The sequence below is a fragment of the Lissotriton vulgaris genome, chromosome 3_1 (assembly GCF_964263255.1).
Source record: "Lissotriton vulgaris chromosome 3_1, aLisVul1.2, whole genome shotgun sequence".
Lineage (NCBI taxonomy): Eukaryota > Metazoa > Chordata > Amphibia > Caudata > Salamandridae > Lissotriton > Lissotriton vulgaris.
In genome coordinates, this window is record NC_141689.1 from 1028384522 (window position 1) to 1028402955 (window position 18434).

An 18434-nucleotide genomic window follows, 5' to 3' on the forward strand; every position below is an offset into this window, starting at 1 on the left:
AAAAACTCGACAAGACACCATGAACATGTTTCTCGGTGATCTTAGCCAGGGCCGGAAGCAGTGAAATTGGCCTATAATTGGCCAGAACCTCGGCATCAAGACCAGGCTTTTTCAGGAGGGGGATCACCATCGCCCTTTTCCAGGTGCGAGGGACACTCCCCTCTCTCAAGGAGGCATTGAGGATAGGGTTGACCAGGGGATTCACCACTGCCGCCATCCCGGCCAAAAATTTGGCAGGGCAGGGGTCAAGCGGGGAACCAGATTTGAGACTGGCCAGCAGGGCCCGGGACATATCACTAGAGACAGGTGGAAAGTCAGCCAGTACTGCCGTAGGCAGGGACGGTGTTCCAGGTCCTGCCCCGGGGCCACAGCAGCCCTCCACAACGCTCTCCGAGAAGGAGGCCTGAATAGCCTTAATCTTGTCGGTGAAAAAAGTGGCAAGAGCACATGCCCACGCATCCAAAGAGACAGGCGGGGGAGAATAGGAGGAAGGGGTCGTGAACTCCTTCACAATCGTGAAGATCTCCTTACAGGAGTTCGCCGCCGTCTCAATCCTCCTGGGAAGATATTCCCGCTTGGCACCAAGAATGTCACGATGATAGGCCTTCACCGCCGATCTATAGGCGAGTTTGGCCTCCCCATCATATTGAAGGCGCCAGGCCCGCTCAGCAACCTTGCATTGGCTGCGAGCCAGACGCAGCGCCTCCGTAAACCACGGTGCCGACTGCCGTATCACCGAGGACCGGGGGGTCACCCTTGGTGCAAGATCATCTAACCAATCAAGATTAGAGTGTCCCAGCAGTGCTCACGGACCCCGAAACTCACCCACAAACAGACGGAACCCCCCCTAAGAGCACCTCAATGGCAAGCAAGTCATCAAAAACACAAAAAAAATTCCGCCTGGGATTTGGTCCAAACCACTTTTATCCGGTATTAGAGCTTCCCAGCAATGGCCCCAGCGCCGTCAACTCACCTGCAAAGAGGTAGAACAACACCCTCACAAGTGCTGAGTCTTTCTTCATTGGGCGTAAACCAGCCCTCTGCTTTGATGGAAATAGGAGTCTGGAGGAGGACGATAGAGGAGCATGTTCTTCTGAACTTGTGAACCTGAGGAATGCAGACTGCGGCACCTTCAAATCAATTAGCAAACAAGTGAAGACAGTTCTGCTGATGGGCTTGTTTTTGTGATTATCTGATTAAAGTTTTAATTATATTAACTGTGCACAACAAAGAAAGACAGACACACAGGAGTAAAAGTGAAAAAGGACGAAAAAGAAAGTTAGTGATTTGTTGTCTCATTTTCAGGGCTCGGTATCACGGTCCGTGAATAAGAATAAGGCTTCGTCATCATACTCTGCGAATTCAGGCAGGGTGAAGTCAGTGTCACCTGACAGAGTAGAAATTCCCTCATCTATGTTGCTGTCCACCTCGTCTTCATCCGGCGCGCTTTCTCGTACTCTGAAATCTGGTGGTATGAGGTGCTGATTCATCTTGATCATTGTTAACCTCTCCACATTTTTGGGCGAGAGGCGGCTCCGTTTGGAAGTTACAATGCCACCAGCAGCACTGAAAACACGTTCAGAAGACACGCTTGCGAGTGGGCAAGACAAGTAGTTTGAAGCCAGGTTGGTGAGCTGTGGCCACAATTCTTTTTTCCCATGCCAATACGCCAATGGGTCAGCATTAACATAGACCTCTGTTGAGTCATTCAGATAGTCCTTGACCATCGAATCAAGGTTCTCCTCCAAGGTTCCTCCTCTTTGCTTAGCTGTTGCTGTGACCTTTTGAGAACCAAACCCAAGCCGAGCTAGCCAATCCTCTTCAGCCTCCAATGTTACTGTTGCGTCTGGTGGTGCAGATGATCCGGTTGCCGGTCTCTTTAACGGCTGAGAGGTCACTTGTGCCGCAGCCACAGGTGCAGAAGAGGATTGTTGTGACTGGGGATGGCCTGCTGATGCTGATGTACTGCCTTCTCCTTCAATTTGCTGCCGTTCTCTTTCAAACCTCTTGGCTGAGGAGGCTATCCACCGTTTGTAACTTGTAACATCTTCATCAGCAAAAGGAAAGAATGCTTGGCCTGCCAGCGCCTTTTTGTAGCGTGGATCCAGAATAGTAGCACAAATGTAATGCTGGTCTGAGTGGATCATTTTAAGACGTTCATCACCTTGTAGGTGCTCTAATAATTTCTCAGCCAGAACAAAAGAGTCTTGTTTTTTTTCATCTTTTTCAAACACAGAACACACCTCCTTCAGTTGGTGCTCCAGCATGTACAACAATGGGATAGCTTTTCCCAAATTACAGTCCTCCTTCCTGACTGCACGTGTGAAGAACTCAAAAGGACGAAGCATGCGTGTCAGGCTTTTAACTATGTTCCATTGCGCCGCACCCATCCTCAGGTCCTCCTTCTGAGCTGTACCCTGTGTTAAGAAATAGTGATCGAGTACCGTATACTGCTCATACAGACGCTCAAGCATGTAGAAGGTTGAGTTCCAACGTGTTACCACCTCCTGGATGAGTGCTTTCACTGGCATTTGACGTTGATATAGCAGGCTCCTCAGCTGCTTCCGGGCCTTAAAAGAATGGCTGAAATGGTTGCACATTTTTCGGCAGGTGTCCAATACTCTGTACGCTGCACTGTCTTTATTACCCAAGAATTGTTGGACAACCAGGTTTATACAGTGCGCCAAACACGGCACTCTGAAATAGTCACCCAGCTTCATGGCCTTAACTATATTGGCGCCATTGTCCGTGGAAACATAACCAACCTGGCGTTTTTTTGGGGACAGCCAGTTAAGGACCTTTGTGTTAAAGACATCCAAATTGTTTTCTGCTGTGTGACGTTTCTCCAAACCAAACATGGCTAGTGTTGCATGTTTCCGAGCAGCTTTAAAAACAATGTCCGGGTCAACACCTGTGTTTAGCTTTGCTTTAGCCCCTGAAAAAGAGACCCAGTGTGCAGTGATGCACATGTAATCAGCGCCTGCGCCACTGGTCTACATGTCTGTTGTCAGATGTATAGTGTGAACAGCACTCTTCTGCAAAGCTGCCCCAATCACCTTCAGAACATCTTCATGTAGTGCTGGAACCGCAACTCGGGCAAAATAGAACCGGCTAGGAACCTTCCATTTAGGGCAGACCACTGCCACTAATTCTAGAAAACCAACCCCTTCTACAAAAGAAAAAGGGAGAAGGTCCAGAGCTAGCATTTTAGCCAGCTTAGTGTTATACAGACGCGTCAGTGGGTGGTTGCGTTCATATTACGCTTCTGTAAACAACATCTTTTTAATGTTTCCCTCGACCAAGGATTTACGGGATGATGATATCTTCGACCCAGTTACGCTCGCTGATGAACTTTTTCGCATTGATGTCTCACTCTCTCCCACACTCTTAGTGTGGCTCACATGGGGTGTGCTGCTGACAGGGGTACTGGGTGTAAGTGAAGTGTTTGAATCGTCGTCTTCCTCCTAGTCATCATCAGATGAAAAATCAACGTTTTCATTACGTGCAATTCGGGCTTCCTTGACCGCATCTAGGTGCGCAAGCCATTGGACAGCGTGCGTTCTCTTAAGATGACCTCTCTGGCCTCCGGTACCATAGTTGGTACCAAACTTACCACGACTAACTCGAAGCTTACAAATGCTACAAATGGCTACGTTTTCCTTTTTTGGGCAAACACTAAAGAAGTCCCAAACTGGAGACTTGAAATGTCTTTGGGGGCCGGAGGAGGCGGCGATACTGGTGGTGGTGGTCCTGCTGCTAATGCCAGATGAAGTGGAGGATGTGGATTGCCGAACTTCAGTACGTTTTGCACTTTCACCACCACTAATTGAGGTCGAGGTGGATGGAGGTCCCTTCTTGCGAGGAAGAAATATGGAAGCGGTAGGTGTTGGTGTACTAGTTAACTCCAAATCCAATGATTGTTGTGTTTCCATTGACTCCTCGTCGACATCATCATCACGCTCAGCAGCTTCTCGGGATAGGGTCAAAATGTCTCTTTGCTGCATGCCCGCTGGGGCTGCAGTGACCATTATGATGACTGGCTCGTCGTCGTGAGGGGCTTCATCAGCAGCAGTTTGCGTCACTTCTTGTTGAGCCTCATCACACTCCATAGCTATGAGTTTTTCGACGACCTTCCTTTTACGCTTAGGTATCTTTGTCAGATCATGGTGTGCCTCACTCTCAGACAGCCGTGGTGGCCGTGGTTCCCAATCTTCATCCAGATCATCAGAAGGAGGTGGGCTTGAAGAAGATGTAGACACCCCCCTTGATCTTTTCCTTGCTAGGGATGCGGAAGACAATGAATGATCATCAGGAGGAGTGGCTTCCTCAAATGATACCTCGGTCTGATTGTCAATTTCCTGATGTGCCCCTACTTCGGGAGGAACAACTATTGTGGGCACTTGTGACCCTCCATGCACCTCTGCTTGTGCATCTCCTTGCGCTGCCTCTCCTTCCACATGTACTTGGGCTTGTACTTGCACATGTTGTTGTTGTTGCGGCTGTGGTTGTTCAACACTTGTCAGATGAGTTACAACAACCTGTGTTGATTCAGGGACATTGCTGCTACTTTCTTGCGATGAGCCAACATCACTGGTCGATGGTGATTGAAGAAGTACACTGACTGCCTCTGAAGCACTCAAGGGCTTTGACTTAAGTTGGCGTGGTGGTGGAGGCACTGAGCCCAATGGAGCGGGGGTGCTGCTCCCAGCTTGGTCCCCAGCAGATCCCGCTGCAGCTGCAGGCGTACTTTTTTTTTTACTCCCAAAAAACGCGGCGGCCGGCACACCAGCCTCCTTGGTAACTTGCTTCTTCTGCTCCTTACTAGCAACTTTCTTGCTAGAGGAGCTAGGGAGACCTTTTTTTGGGGCCATCTTCTTCAGAGCAGGTCAGAACAGCAGGCTGCAGTTGCACGAGTTGCAGAGTTGTCTGAGGCCAGACGTGACGTCGCGTGACGTTATGCTGCACACACACCGCTGCAGGACTTCTTCCTGCCACTGGTGGTTCTCTTGAGTCTTGTGCACCTAAAAGCAATGGAAGACAGAGGAACATCAGTTCAGTTATACACCCCCCAAAAAATCGAAAAAAAACAGAAAAATCAGCACAATCCCATGCCCTCCATGATGCTTACATTCAAGACACCCCACAGAAAGACTAGGCCCATGCAAGACTCAATACCCCTGGTGAAAAGGCCACAAGCACAGCCCTAAAAAACGAAAATCACTGAAAAATCAGCACAATCCCATTCCATCCATGCCCTCCATGATGTTTAAGTTCAAGACACCCCACAGAAAGACTAGGCCCATGCAAGACTCAATACCCCTGGTGAAAAGGCCACAAGTTCAGCCCCAAAAAACGAAAATCACTGAAAAATCAGCACAATCCCATTCCATCCATGCCCTCCATGATGTTTAAATTCAAGACACCCCCACAGAAAGACTAGGCCCATGCAAGACTCACTACCCCTGGGCATAAAGGTTGAAAAGTAGGCAAAATGGTTGCAGGCCTAACAACACTGCCTGCATTCAAAATGGCCGCTTGCCTCCCAGCACATGGCCAGGGCCTGTAGCAGCACTCAAAATGGCCCCCACCCACATGGCCTGTCCCCATGAACACCCCCAAAAATCGAAAAACACAGAAAAATCAGCACAATCCCATTCCATCCATGCCCTCCATGATGTTTAAGTTCAAGACACCCCACAGAAAGACTAGGCCCATGCAAGACTCAATACCCCTGGTGAAAAGGCCACAAGTACAGCCCCAAAAAACGAAAATCACTGAAAAATCAGCACAATCCCATTCCATCCATGCCCTCCATGATGTTTAAGTTCAAGACACCCCACAGAAAGACTAGGCCCATGCAAGACTCAATACCCCTGGTGAAAAGGCCACAAGTACAGCTCCAAAAAACGAAAATCACTGAAAAATCAGCACAATCCCATTCCATCCATGCCCTCCATGATGTTTAAATTCAAGACACCGCACAGAAAGACTAGGCCCATGCAAGACTCACTACCCCTGGGCATAAAGGTTGAAAAGTAGGCAAAATGGTTGCAGACCTAACAACACTGCCTGCATTCAAAATGGCCACTTGCCTCCCAGCACATGGCCAGGGCCTGTACCAGCACTCAAAATGGCCCCCACCCACATGGCCTGTCCCCATGAACACCCCCAAAAATCGAAAAACACAGAAAAATCAGCACAATCCCATTCCATCCATGCCCTCCATGATGTTTAAGTTCAAGACACCCCACAGAAAGACTAGGCCCATGCAAGACTCAATACCCCTGGTGAAAAGGCCACAAGTACAGCCCCAAAAAACGAAAATCACTGAAAAATCAGCACAATCCCATTCCATCCATGCCCTCCATGATGTTTAAGTTCAAGACACCCTACAGAAAGACTAGGCCCATGCAAGACTCAATACCCCTGGTGAAAAGGCCACAAGTACAGCCCCAAAAAACGAAAATCACTGAAAAATCAGCACAATCCCATTCCATCCATGCCCTCCATGATGTTTAAATTCAAGACATCCCACAGAAACACTAGGCCCATGCAAGACTCACTACCCCTGGGCATAAAGGTTGAAAAGTAGGCAAAATGGTTGCAGGCCTAACAACACTGCCTGCATGCAAAATGGCCACTTGCCTCCCAGCACATGGCCAGGGCCTGTAGCAGCACTCAAAATGGCCCCCACCCACATGGCCTGTCCCCATGAACACACCCAAAAATCGAAAAACACAGAAAAATCAGCACAATCCCATTCCATCCAGGCCCTCCATGATGTTTAAGTTCAAGACACCCCACAGAAAGACTAGGCCCATGCAAGACTCAATACCCCTGGTGTAAAGGCCACAAGTACAGCCCCAAAAAACGAAAATCACTGAAAAATCAGCACAATCCCATTCCATCCATGCCCTCCATGATGTTTAAGTTCAAGATACCCCACAGAAAGACTAGGCCCATGCAAGAATCAATATCCCTGGTGAAAAGGCCACAAGTACAGCCCCAAAAAACGAAAATCACTGAAAAATCAGCACAATCCCATTCCATCCATGCCCTCCATGATGTTTAAATTCAAGACACCCCACAGAAAGACTCAGTCCACCCACCACTGAGTACCCCTGGGCAAAAGGCCCCAAAACAGCCCAAAAATCGAAAATTCCAAAATTGTAGTTGCAGCAACTGTAATGCCCCAAACAAACTTACTTGTGAAATTTCTAATCCAAAAGTGATCCAAAGAAAGTCAAAAAGGCCTCAAATCCAAATATCCAGCAGCATCCACAAAAAGTAATCCTTCCAGCTCCAGATCCAAATGAAAAGTGACCAGGAGATGGACAAAGCACTGAGAGGAGCCTGCTGGACAGGAACAGGAAGTTGAAGACTGTGGGGCACTTCCTTCCTCCCACCCCACCCCCCCTCCCCAAAATGGACTCCTCGCAAAAAAAGTGCAGGCAAATGTCAACCTGAGGAGTTATTCAGATAAAAATCATCATTTCCAGAAGGTTTATGCTGCTTGCTGGTGGATTTCTTGTGCAGAATTGCAAATTTTATATTTTCTTGAGTGCGAGATTGTTGCTGCTCGCCGCATCTCCAAGCTCGCAATTGCGAAATCCCGCGATACGTGATCACGCTGTACTCGCGTTGACAAACTCTCGCTGTGCAAGTTGGCAAGCCGCGATTACGTAATCGCGCTCGCCAAATTCTCGCGGGATCCCGCAGCAAGATCCAAAATGGCGCAGCACTCGCAATATATCGAGAAAAACAACTCGGCAAACGCTGAATGACGGTAAGTGAACGCCGTGCGCCGCAAAAATTGTATCATCCAGAAAAAAAATCCGCTGCGTGCGAATTTAGCGGATTTTGTGGGAAATCCGTGAATCTCGCGGATTGCGAAATTCCCAAAAATCCGCAAAATCCGCGAGCGGAGCGGATTTTACGCCCATACTTACTCTTGATAGCCTTGTTGGGGAGGCGCATATCCACACAGAGTCTTATGGCGCCTGGCTGCTTGGGCTTTGGGGCCACTACGAGGGGCGACACCCAGGGGGTGGGCCCTGACACGTTCTCCATCACCCCGAGTTCCTCTAGCTTCTTCAGCTCGGCTTCCACCTGCGGCCGCAGGTGAAAGGATACCCTTCTGTGTCGCAGTGCCGTCGGCTTCACCGCGTGGTCGATGTGCAACTTGTACATCTTCCCCTTTAGGCGGCCTAACCCTTGGAAGAGCGCTGGAAATTCATTCAGCATGGAATCCGCATACCGTTCGTGTATCTGATTGGCGAAGAACACCAGTTGTAGATCCTCCGCTGTGTGGCAGCTGAGAAGCGTGCCCCGCTTGCCACCTGTCACATGGAACTTGGTGTTCACTTCTTGGCCGTTGCAAGCTACAGTCACATCAATTACTCCTCGAAGGGGTAGCGGATCATCGCTGTCATACGTGTATATTCTTGCTTTTGAGGGTGATAGTGGCGGTCGAGGGGACAATTGTTCATACTGTACATTGTCCATCACATTCACGGATGCGCCAGTATCAATTAGCGCTTGCACCGGGGATCCTTCGATTTGAACTTCGCACATAGGCGGGGGTCGTCTTCTCGAACCTTCCCGTACCACGAACGAGACAAAGAAAACCACGTCGTCGTCGTCTACTCTGCATGCCGACTGTGCGGCGTCGCCACAGGGGCCGGGGTCTTCGAGCGAGATTTGGCGCACTCCTTGGGCGACGTTTCTCCCACTTGGGCCAGCCCGTCGACTGCCACTGCTGCGGCACACCTTTGCGAAGTGGTTTAATTTTCCGCAGTTGGACAGGTCTTCCCTCTCGCGAAGCATCTTCCATTCGATGGGTGGTCCATCCCGCAATTCCCGCAGGCGGATCGCGAGGATGTCGGCTGTGAGCTTTTCTGTGTGGCTGGGAATGGCCTCCTGCGGAGGACGTCGACGTGTTCCTCTTTCACCGACACGTGTTTGGCTGGCGTGGCAGGCCTGTCGAGCGCAGCTTGCATTGCTTCCACCCGGGCATTAGAGAGTTTGTGCGACCTGGCCAATACAAGGATCTCGTCCAGACTTATCAGGGGCTGTCGCAGGATGAGGCGCCTCAGCTGAACCGACCTGCAGCCTTGTATGAGTTGCGCTCTGATTTCCAGTGTCCGGTCCGGCAACTCGCAGGAGGTTGCCAACTTGTGAAGCCTTGCATAATATACGTCGATCGACTCGCCTTCCGCTTGACGGGCCTTGCGTAGTTTGAACCATTCATAATCCGGGTTGGCGCGCGGGTCGAAATGGCGATTGAGCGCCGCGACCGCAGCTGTATAGTCATTTTCATCTCCTTTGTCTGGCAGGTTCTCGAACAGCTCGTACAGTTCGTCACCTCCGTAGCACATGAGCAGCAAGCGCTTTACCTTTGCGTCCGTTTCACGTACCCCCACGAAGTAATGCTCCAACCTTCCTAGCCATAGGCGCCACCGCGCAGCTGCCGTGGGCGGGTCTGCCAGTTCGCTGAATGGCGGGAGCGGTGCCGCCATGGCATGTCCGGGCAGGACGGGCGGGGCGTTGGCGACGGGCGCCGGAGCCTGCGCATTCAGTGGTACCACTGGTTGTTGGGCCGGAGCCTGCAGGGCTGGGTCTGGAGCAGCATTACCGTCGGCCGCCTGCACATTCATCTTTGGCACGTGGTAGCGCGCGAGCTACGTGCGGACGCAAGCTTGACACGACGACGACGTTCGGCCGTCCGATGCTGTGGTGGTGTGGATGGGCTCTTGCTGTCGCCTTGGGGTGCTGGGTGTGCTTGAGCCACGTGCTCGCTGGCCACAGGGGCTGTAGTGCCTTGGGGATGCGGGGTCCAATCACTGGAGCAGCACCAACCTCCTCCCCAAGCAGGAAAACAGATCTCCGCGAGATGCGTGAGGAGACGTGGAGCAGATGTGGGAAGAGGGGGGGGGTTGCTGTGATCTATCGGGACCATTGGACTCTCACCTGCGAACATCTGGATAAAATCAAAGAGGCGGAACTTCTCCATTTTTGTTTGGAGCTCAGTCCGCATTTTACCTTAGGCGGCACGCTTGTGTACCGTCCGCCAGGCTACGTCGGAAACTTTATTGGATCTCTAGAGGAGGTTATCGTGCCACGAGCATTACGGTTTCCCCGTTTTCTACTGCTGGGCGATTTTAACATTCATGTGGATTCTGAGAATACCACTGAAGCTACCCGTCTCAGTGAGACTTTTAGCATGGCTCACCTTTCTCAATGGGTTGATGCCCCCACTCATGTGGGAGGTCATGTTCTTGACTTGATATGTTCTAATTTTGACATCAGTTTGTCCCCCCCGATGCCTATGTCGTGGTCCGACCACTACATGATTAAGTTTGCTTGGCAGTTAGATGAGGATATGAGGAAAATTCCTTCTATGGTACATCGCCCACGGATTAATTTGATGTCCCTATCTGAGTCCCTTTCCGATACCCACCCGGCTCCAAAGATGGAGCTGGAAGCGACTGTTGCCGCATTCAATCTTTGGATAGCGAATGATGTCGCTACCTCCACTAACGCGGGGGGTGTTCGTCGGATGCGATCGAGACCCTCTCAACCATGGTTCACGCATGCTCTGCGTGAACAGAAGCTGGTCTGTAAAAAACTAGAGCGAGCCTGGAGACAAGCTTACCTACCAGCCGACAAGAAATCCCTACGTGCAGCCCAAAAGGACTATTACGCTGCGATTAAGACAGCTAAAAGCAGGTACTACTCGGACAGAATCGAGAAGGCGGAAAACAACAGCAAAGAGATCTTCTCAATTGTCCAAAATTTTCTATCCCCATGTGCTGCCCAACCCCGGCTCCCTTCTTCCGCTGAATGGTGTGAAGAACTGTTTTGTTATTTTACTGACAAAATTGCAAAAATTCAATTGGATTTAGAAGTGGCTCAAAAGTCCTCTATGACCCCACCTGCCCTTTTAGTATCGGATAGACAATGTCCAAAGGATCAGTTTGTTTCCTTCCTCCCGGCGTCGGAATCGGACATACGGCAAATCCTGGCAGCGTTAAAGTCCGGATCTCCTGCAGACCCCTGCCCAGCCAGGGTGCTGGGAGGGATAGTGGATACTATTATTCAAGAGGTGACGCATATTATTAACCTCTCCCTTTCCAAGGCTACGATTCCGAGAAGTTGGAAGGAGGCAAAGCTGCTTCCTTTGTTAAAAAAGGCTGGTCTAGACCCAGCAATGCCATCGAGCTATCGGCCCATCTCACTGTTGCCAGCTCTGGCGAAGGTATGCGAGAAGGTGGCTTTCAAACAGCTGGATGGCTTCATTGAGTCCTCCCACGCCCTACACCCGGCCCAGTCAGGGTTCAGAGCGGCTTATAGTACCGAGACAGCATTAGTCGAGGTCTCGGAGGCAGTTCGAGAGTGCTTGGACGGGGGTGGCAGAGCGGTCCTGATTTTATTGGACCTCTCTGCCGCCTTCGATACGGTGCCTCATGCCTTGCTTATTGCTAGACTGCGAGCCGTCGGCATCTCAGGGCTGGCCCTTGACTGGCTGTCATCGTTTCTGAGCGACAGAACTCAGCAGGTCTGGATGCCCCCCTACTCTTCGGCCCCGAAGAGACTGTCAACTGGAGTTCCGCAGGGTTCTACGTTAAGCCCTTTATTGTTTAACGTTTATATGACCCCTTTACTATATCTGGCGGAACAGCTGGGAGCCAAGATAACAGCTTACGCAGACGACACACAGCTGTTATTCACCTGGCCTAAGGGTGTGTCTGATCCATTAGCAGTCCGGCATTGTTTGTCTGAAGTATTCAGGTGGCTTGCACAAGTTCAACTTAAGTGCAACGAAGACAAGTCCGAGGTTTTATTCTTCAGCTCTTTTCCTGACAACTTCAAGGATCAGATTTGGCCCCCGGACCTGCCCTGTCCCAGTGTGACGGGAGGTCCAGCTAAGAACTTGGGGGTCTGGTTCGGTCAGGATCTGAAGTTTGCGGATCACATTAAGAAACTGACCGGCACCTGCTTTGGCACCTTGCGAGCCTTGAGGAAATTTTTCCCTCTTCTGCCCAGGGTAGCCAAGGAGTCTGTTCTACGAGCCCTGATATTATCTCGGCTCGATTATGCTAATGCTTTATTTTGTGGCCTACCTGCGTATATGGTTCATCGCCTACAGGTGATACAAAACGCCGCAGTACGTTTGCTTTTCTCTCTCCCTAGGAGGTCGAGCGTGCGGAGTCACCTACGAAGTCTGCATTGGCTACCTGTACCACATCGAATTTTGTTTAAAATTCTTGTGTTGGCATTTAGAGCAGTCCATGGCCAGGGACCGACGTATTTGCAGAAACGGTTTTCATTCTATATTCCTAACCGTGCCCTACGATCGGCCAATCAATGCCTACTGGCCACTCCCAAATACAAATATGCCCGTCTGGGAGGCCAATCTATTTCAGTTAAAGCAGCTTCTGCTTGGAATGCTCTCCCCCTGTTCCTAAGAGCCTCGCCGACCATCACTATGGAGGAACTCAAAACTCATCTGTTCAATGCCCCCCTCTAACAGCTCGTTCTGGTTTTTGATCTAGTACTCCTGTTGTCTAATTACTCACCGCGCCAGGATACCCCATGGTAATAGAGCGCGCTACAAAAGTTTTAATAAACATAAATAAACATAAACGCAGGGCGGGCTGTGCCCGTCCGCGAGATGCGTGCGCGATATATCCCCCCGGCTGACGCTCGGCGAGCCACTGCGTGACTCCACACCCTCAGGCCCCATGCCGCAGTGCTGACCCGTCGGGGTGGGGGCGTGTGACAGGGCCCCTTGCAGGACTCGCTGCGGACGGCAGCTGACAGTGGAGACGATGCCCCGAGGAGGGGGGGGGGGGCTCACCTGAGCGCCAAGGTAGGCGCGACGACCTCGCAGATGGTCCGATGGGCCCGGACAGGCCCAGGCGGCAGGACTACCCTCTTGGGTGATGAAATGGGCCACAGCCGCGGGCTCGAGCGCAGGCAGCGCGAGCGCGGCGCCCAGGACAGTGCGGGACACGACAAGCGCGTCTGCGTGGGCGAGGCGTGGGCAAAGTACCCGCCTCGTCGCCAGTGTGGTGTTGGCTAGGGGTAAGGACAACCTAGGCCACAGAGTGTGGCCTAACTACACTTAGGTTCAAGGAGACACACGGACACTGACTACTGAGTAGGGCCGAAGACCAAGAGGCGGTCTCGGGCCTGTTTATTTATACCTGGGGCGTGACCCGCCCTCAGGCTGTGTGCGTGCGTGTGTGTGTGGACGGGCCGGGTGGCTCCGTCAGTACACTGTTAAACCTAAAGACTTTGTGAAATGAAACGGGCTGAGCTGGGTGGATGTGTGGCACGATCACCCATTTCTCCATCCCTCCCGGGCCAGACGTTACATGTCGCTCCTTCGGGGGGTGAGTGGCAGACAGTTATCAGAGACCCCAGCCTAACAGACACTGAGGGGATGTATGGGGCGGAGGGGAAGCAGTGGTGGACTGCTTCGAAATTGAAATGAGATGGAGGCTAGCACTGTTTGCTTGCGAAGCATACATTTAACGCGTGTGGGGTCGCTTTAGTGGGCCGCGTTTGTTGCACTAAGGGCTCTTTTGGTGCTTGATTCCTCTGAGAGGCCTTCAATGGTCGGATGCGGCGTGCTGCTCATTTGGGTTAGCGGGAGTGCGCAAGCATTCAGGTTCGCGTGCAATGGGCCCTTGACCCCCCCCCCCCCCCCCCCCCCCCCCGGGCATGGAGGTCGCCATTCAGCGGTCCCGTGAGTGATTTGAGGCATGTGGGACAGTAGAGGGTTTAGCAATTGTTGGCTTCTGACATGCTCGGGGAGGGGGCGGTCGCGGGACTGTGGCCCTTGACTGACTCTGCTTTACGCGACGAGAGCGGTAGAGGCAGGCTGTGTTGGTTTGGTTTATGGAAGTTTAAACACATACGGTACTCGCGTGGTTATAATGGTTGTGGCCTTGGATATGGCGGGCGGAGCATTGGGGGCATTTGAGTAGATCACAAGTTTCTGCTGCAGTCTAGTTTTGAGTTTATGACAGTTTGCCGATATGGGAATTGTAAAAGGAGGTCTGGCCGCTCGTAGGGGTAGGGGGATGTTACAATTCATATTAGGGATAGTATCCAAGGAGCACTAGCAATGTAAGCTCGTCCATGTACAATACTGTAGTGCAGTAAGGTGTTTATACCTACGCACCAATGTTACTAGTGTAGTGGATTTCCTGCAGTTCATCACTAGCATGGCTTAGAGTAATTTTACATTCCTGGTGTATGCCTTTATTTTAGGGGCCAGACAGGGAGGGGTGCTGCAGATTTCAGGCACCTGGACATGTTCCTCGGGGCGCTCATGGGGGACGTCTCGATTTCCGGCTATGTCACTGCAAGGGCCCGAGTGGATTAGTGCTATTTCTGGGAAACCAGCCTCATTATGGTGCGTGTTAGACTGATTGTTATCTCGACGTGATGCGCCTGGCTGGGCTTATAGCGGTCTCGCTTAAAGCTTCCCCTTTGCCGTTGACCTATTAAAAGCGCAAGTTCAACGAGGAACAGCCAAGGATGCACGCAGATGGGCTGTGTCAGGTATTTGTATGCCCCCGTTTTTCAGTGACGAGTTTGTGTGGTGGTCAGGAGGCTATTAGTGGGGCACGAGGAGGAGTACAATTTTAGGCAGTACGCTCAGATAGTGCAGCGAGGTGCCGGTTAAGCTGTTTTTATGTAAGGGTCTAAGGCATGGGTACTCACAAACTTTCTCTGGGGGGCCAAATTTACAGTTTGGTTTGTGTCCGAGGGCCGCACCAGTGGGGGCGGGGTCAGTGGGAGAGGGGGCGGGGCTAGAGCAATAAAAAAAACTGACCATGAGGTTGATCACAGGTCCCTGCAGCGGATGCCTTCGTCCACTGAGCTACCAGACCCGGCATACACACATCTCTCTCTCTCTCTCTCTCTTGGTCTCCCTCTCTCGCTCTAGCTCTCTCTCTCTCGCTCTAGCTCTCTCTCTCTCCCTCCCTCTCTCCCTGTCTCACTTCCTCCCACTCTCTTTCTCTCACTCACTCTCTCTCACTCCCTATCACTCCCTCTGTCTCACTCCCTCTCTCTCTCCCTCTTTCTCTCACTCCCTCTCCGTCTCCCTCCCGTTCCCTCCCTCTCACTCCCTCTCTGTCTCCCTCCCTTTCCATCCCTCTCCGTCTCACTCCCTTTCCCTCCCTCTCACTCCCTCTCCGTCTCCCTCCTTTTCACTCCCTTACTCCCTGTCTCACTCCCTTTCCCTCCCATTCACTCACTTTCCCTCCCTTTCTCTCCATCCGTCTCCCTCCCTTTCCTCTCACTCCCTCTCCGTTTCCCTCCCTCTCACTCCCTCTCCGTCTCTCTCCCTTTTCCTCCCTCTCTCTCTGTCTCCCTCCCTTTCCCTCCCTCTCCCTCCCTTTCCCTCCCTCTCACTCCCTCTCCCTCCCTTTCTCTCCCTCTCACTCCCTCTCCCTCCCTTTCTCTCCCTCTCACTCCCTCTCCCTCCCTTTCTCTCCCTCTCTTTCTCTCCCTCTCACTCCCTCTCACTCTCATCTCACCCTGCCTGTGTGTCAGCCGGGGCACACACACACTCACAGCCGCAAACAGAGCAAACAGGGTTGTCATTAGATAACACCCACAAAAACATAATATTTTTTAAAACAAATGTAGCGCATAATTTCCGGAAGCCATAGGGTCAAATAGAGAATTAATAGTCGGCGCTCAATCAATAGTACACACACTACTTTAACCAAATAAACGCTGGGCAATCCCTCTTACTAAAACCTGACCTGTTCTATAAATGTGTTGCTGAATATGAAAGAATATTCGAATTCTTACAGGCATCCAGGATAGGGAAAGTGCTAAATTACCTTGTTTGGGTTTAAAACCGATTACACGTAAGAAGGTTACTCAAAGCTGCAGTAGCATTTGTTAGCGCTGATTATTTTTGGACAAAAATGTAAATCGTAATTTTCTCTCGGGTGGTCTTGCATTCCGTGGTAGACCCTGAATGTGGGGCAATAGACTGAGCGAGCGAGAAGTGCCGATTAAGTAGGTGATTTTCCAGCTAAAGAATGCGCTTTTCTTTTGAGGTGTGCATGTGTTTATAAGTCCCCCTCCCTCTCATCTCACCCTGCCTGTGTGTTTGCCGGGGCACACACACACTCACAGCCGCACCCGAGCACTTAACAGGTCTTTAAAAGACCATTTTCATGTTAATGAGGCCTTGATGTATTTCACCTCTTAGGCCCCTGCAGCTTTACTCTGGCTATCGCTAGGATCGCCCGGCCCCCACAGAGCAGCAGAATCTCTCGCGCTGCTGCAGACACTCTTAAAAAAAAAAAAATTAAAACACGGGCATGATGACTCAAGGTCTGGGGGCCGCCACGGAAGGCTTGCCGGGCCACCAGAGGCCCGCGGGCCGTACTTTGAGTACCAGTGGTCTAAGGGGTTGACGACATGCAGCTCTAGTATTGCTTGGCTTTGCGGTCGACCCGGGTTTTCGTAGGCTTTTCTGAAATTGGCTTTGGAGATCTGGCCATGACTCCATATTTTCCAAGGCACAGCACATGGGGTCCGGTTGATTTTAAAAAGGCGCCCAGGCCCGGCGGTCGCACATCCCCCTCTCAGGGTCACGAGGCAGAGAAGGGAGCAACACATCCTGTTTCCCATTGGGGCTCACAAATGGGTTTTATGGCTAGTTTTCAATTACAGGTTGAATATTGCGTCCTCTGTCATCGTTTTTTATTGTTTTATTTGCTGCTGTGTCCGGTTAGCTCAGTGGTTTGTGCCCCTGCTAATTTGTGGGAATCGGGTTTCTAATTCACTTACATGAATCATGCTGATTTGTTTTCCTCTGATAGCTCTTGTGGGCTAAGCAATCGAGAAAAAGGCACATTATCTTTTCTAGCTGCCCGCGTGTGTTCATTGAGGCGGGTTCGCCATTAAGTGGTACGAGCACTTTCAGCATTGTTTACGAGCAGGATCAGGTTAGGCATGTTCGTGCCGGACTGAGGGCGGTCGACTTGCAGGTGAGCGCGCATTGAATCTTAATGGCGCAACGATCTCCCACACTCCCGCGCCGCCCTTTCCACGGCGGGGGAGTGCCGCCAGGGTCAACGGTTTTTCGGGATAGGCAGCTATAAGGCCTCGATACGTGTTCGTGATGATTACTCTGGTTGGGACCAGATTCCGACCCGGACATTGTCAAGTCCCTTCCTCCTGGCTTCTTAATTCAACACGTAGACCGATCCAAAGGGAAGGGAGGGGGTATCGCTATAATCTATAAAGACCATCTTTCCTGCCGATTGCAAGGCAGCCCCCTCCTAGATTGTGAAAATTTTATATTCTCTATTCAAATCTCCCCATGTAGATCTTTGTCAGGAATTCTTATCTATCGCCCTCCAGGACCCATGGGTCAGTTCAGTGAATCTCTCATGGAACATACTTGCACACTGGCTGCCATCCACTCTACTTTTATGATCCTGGGAGATCTTAACATTCATTTCGATAAAAATGAAGTCAAACTAGCCTCTGATCTAATAGCAGACCTTGAAACCCTTCAGCTTAGGCTACAAAGTAGACAATCTACCCATTCATTGGGCCACCTGTTGGATCCCATTTTTTCCAACATTAATGATCTTACTACCTTAGATCATACTCCGGTACCATGGTCTGACCATTTCTTAAATTCACTGAATTGGCAGCTATATAACATCATATGCCCTAAATCTCTACCTAATAAGCCCACTCGTTCCTGGGCTACCCTAGACCCAGAAAAATGGAAGTTAAATCTAGAGCGCTCCCCTCCTAGACTTGTCTCCAACCCTGTTCACGCCGACGCAGAGTTCTCAAAATGGATAGGAGAGACATTGAACAAAACTCTACCTAAAAAATCTACCTGTTATCCCCGAGGTAAAATTACCTCCCCATGGTTCACACAGGAAAGGCGGCTTCTGAAAAAAATCTGTAAGAAATCGGAAAGAGACTGGAGAAAAAATGTCGACCCTATTAAAAAAGTTGAATATAAACATACCATTCTTAACTACAAAAAGGCACTTAAAATCGCCCAAGTCAAATATTTCGAAGAAAAAATCAAATCTGCCAACTCATCAAGGGAGACGTTTCAAATTGCTAAAAAACTTGTCAAAGCACCTGATCCACCCCCTCCAGTAGAGACTTCAGCTAACCGATGTAATGAACTTGCAGAATTCTTTGAATAAAAGATTAAAAACATTCTTAACTCCCTTCCGTCACAAACATCCGATGCTCTCTCCATTGTTAATCTGCCTAGTTCCACACCCCAAACTACAGCATATCAATTGACCCACTTCGCCCCCCTGACAATAGATTTTATTTATTTATTTATTTATTTTAGCGATTTCTAAAGCGCCTGGTGACCCAAGGGCATCCCCGCGCTATGTAACTTGAAATCC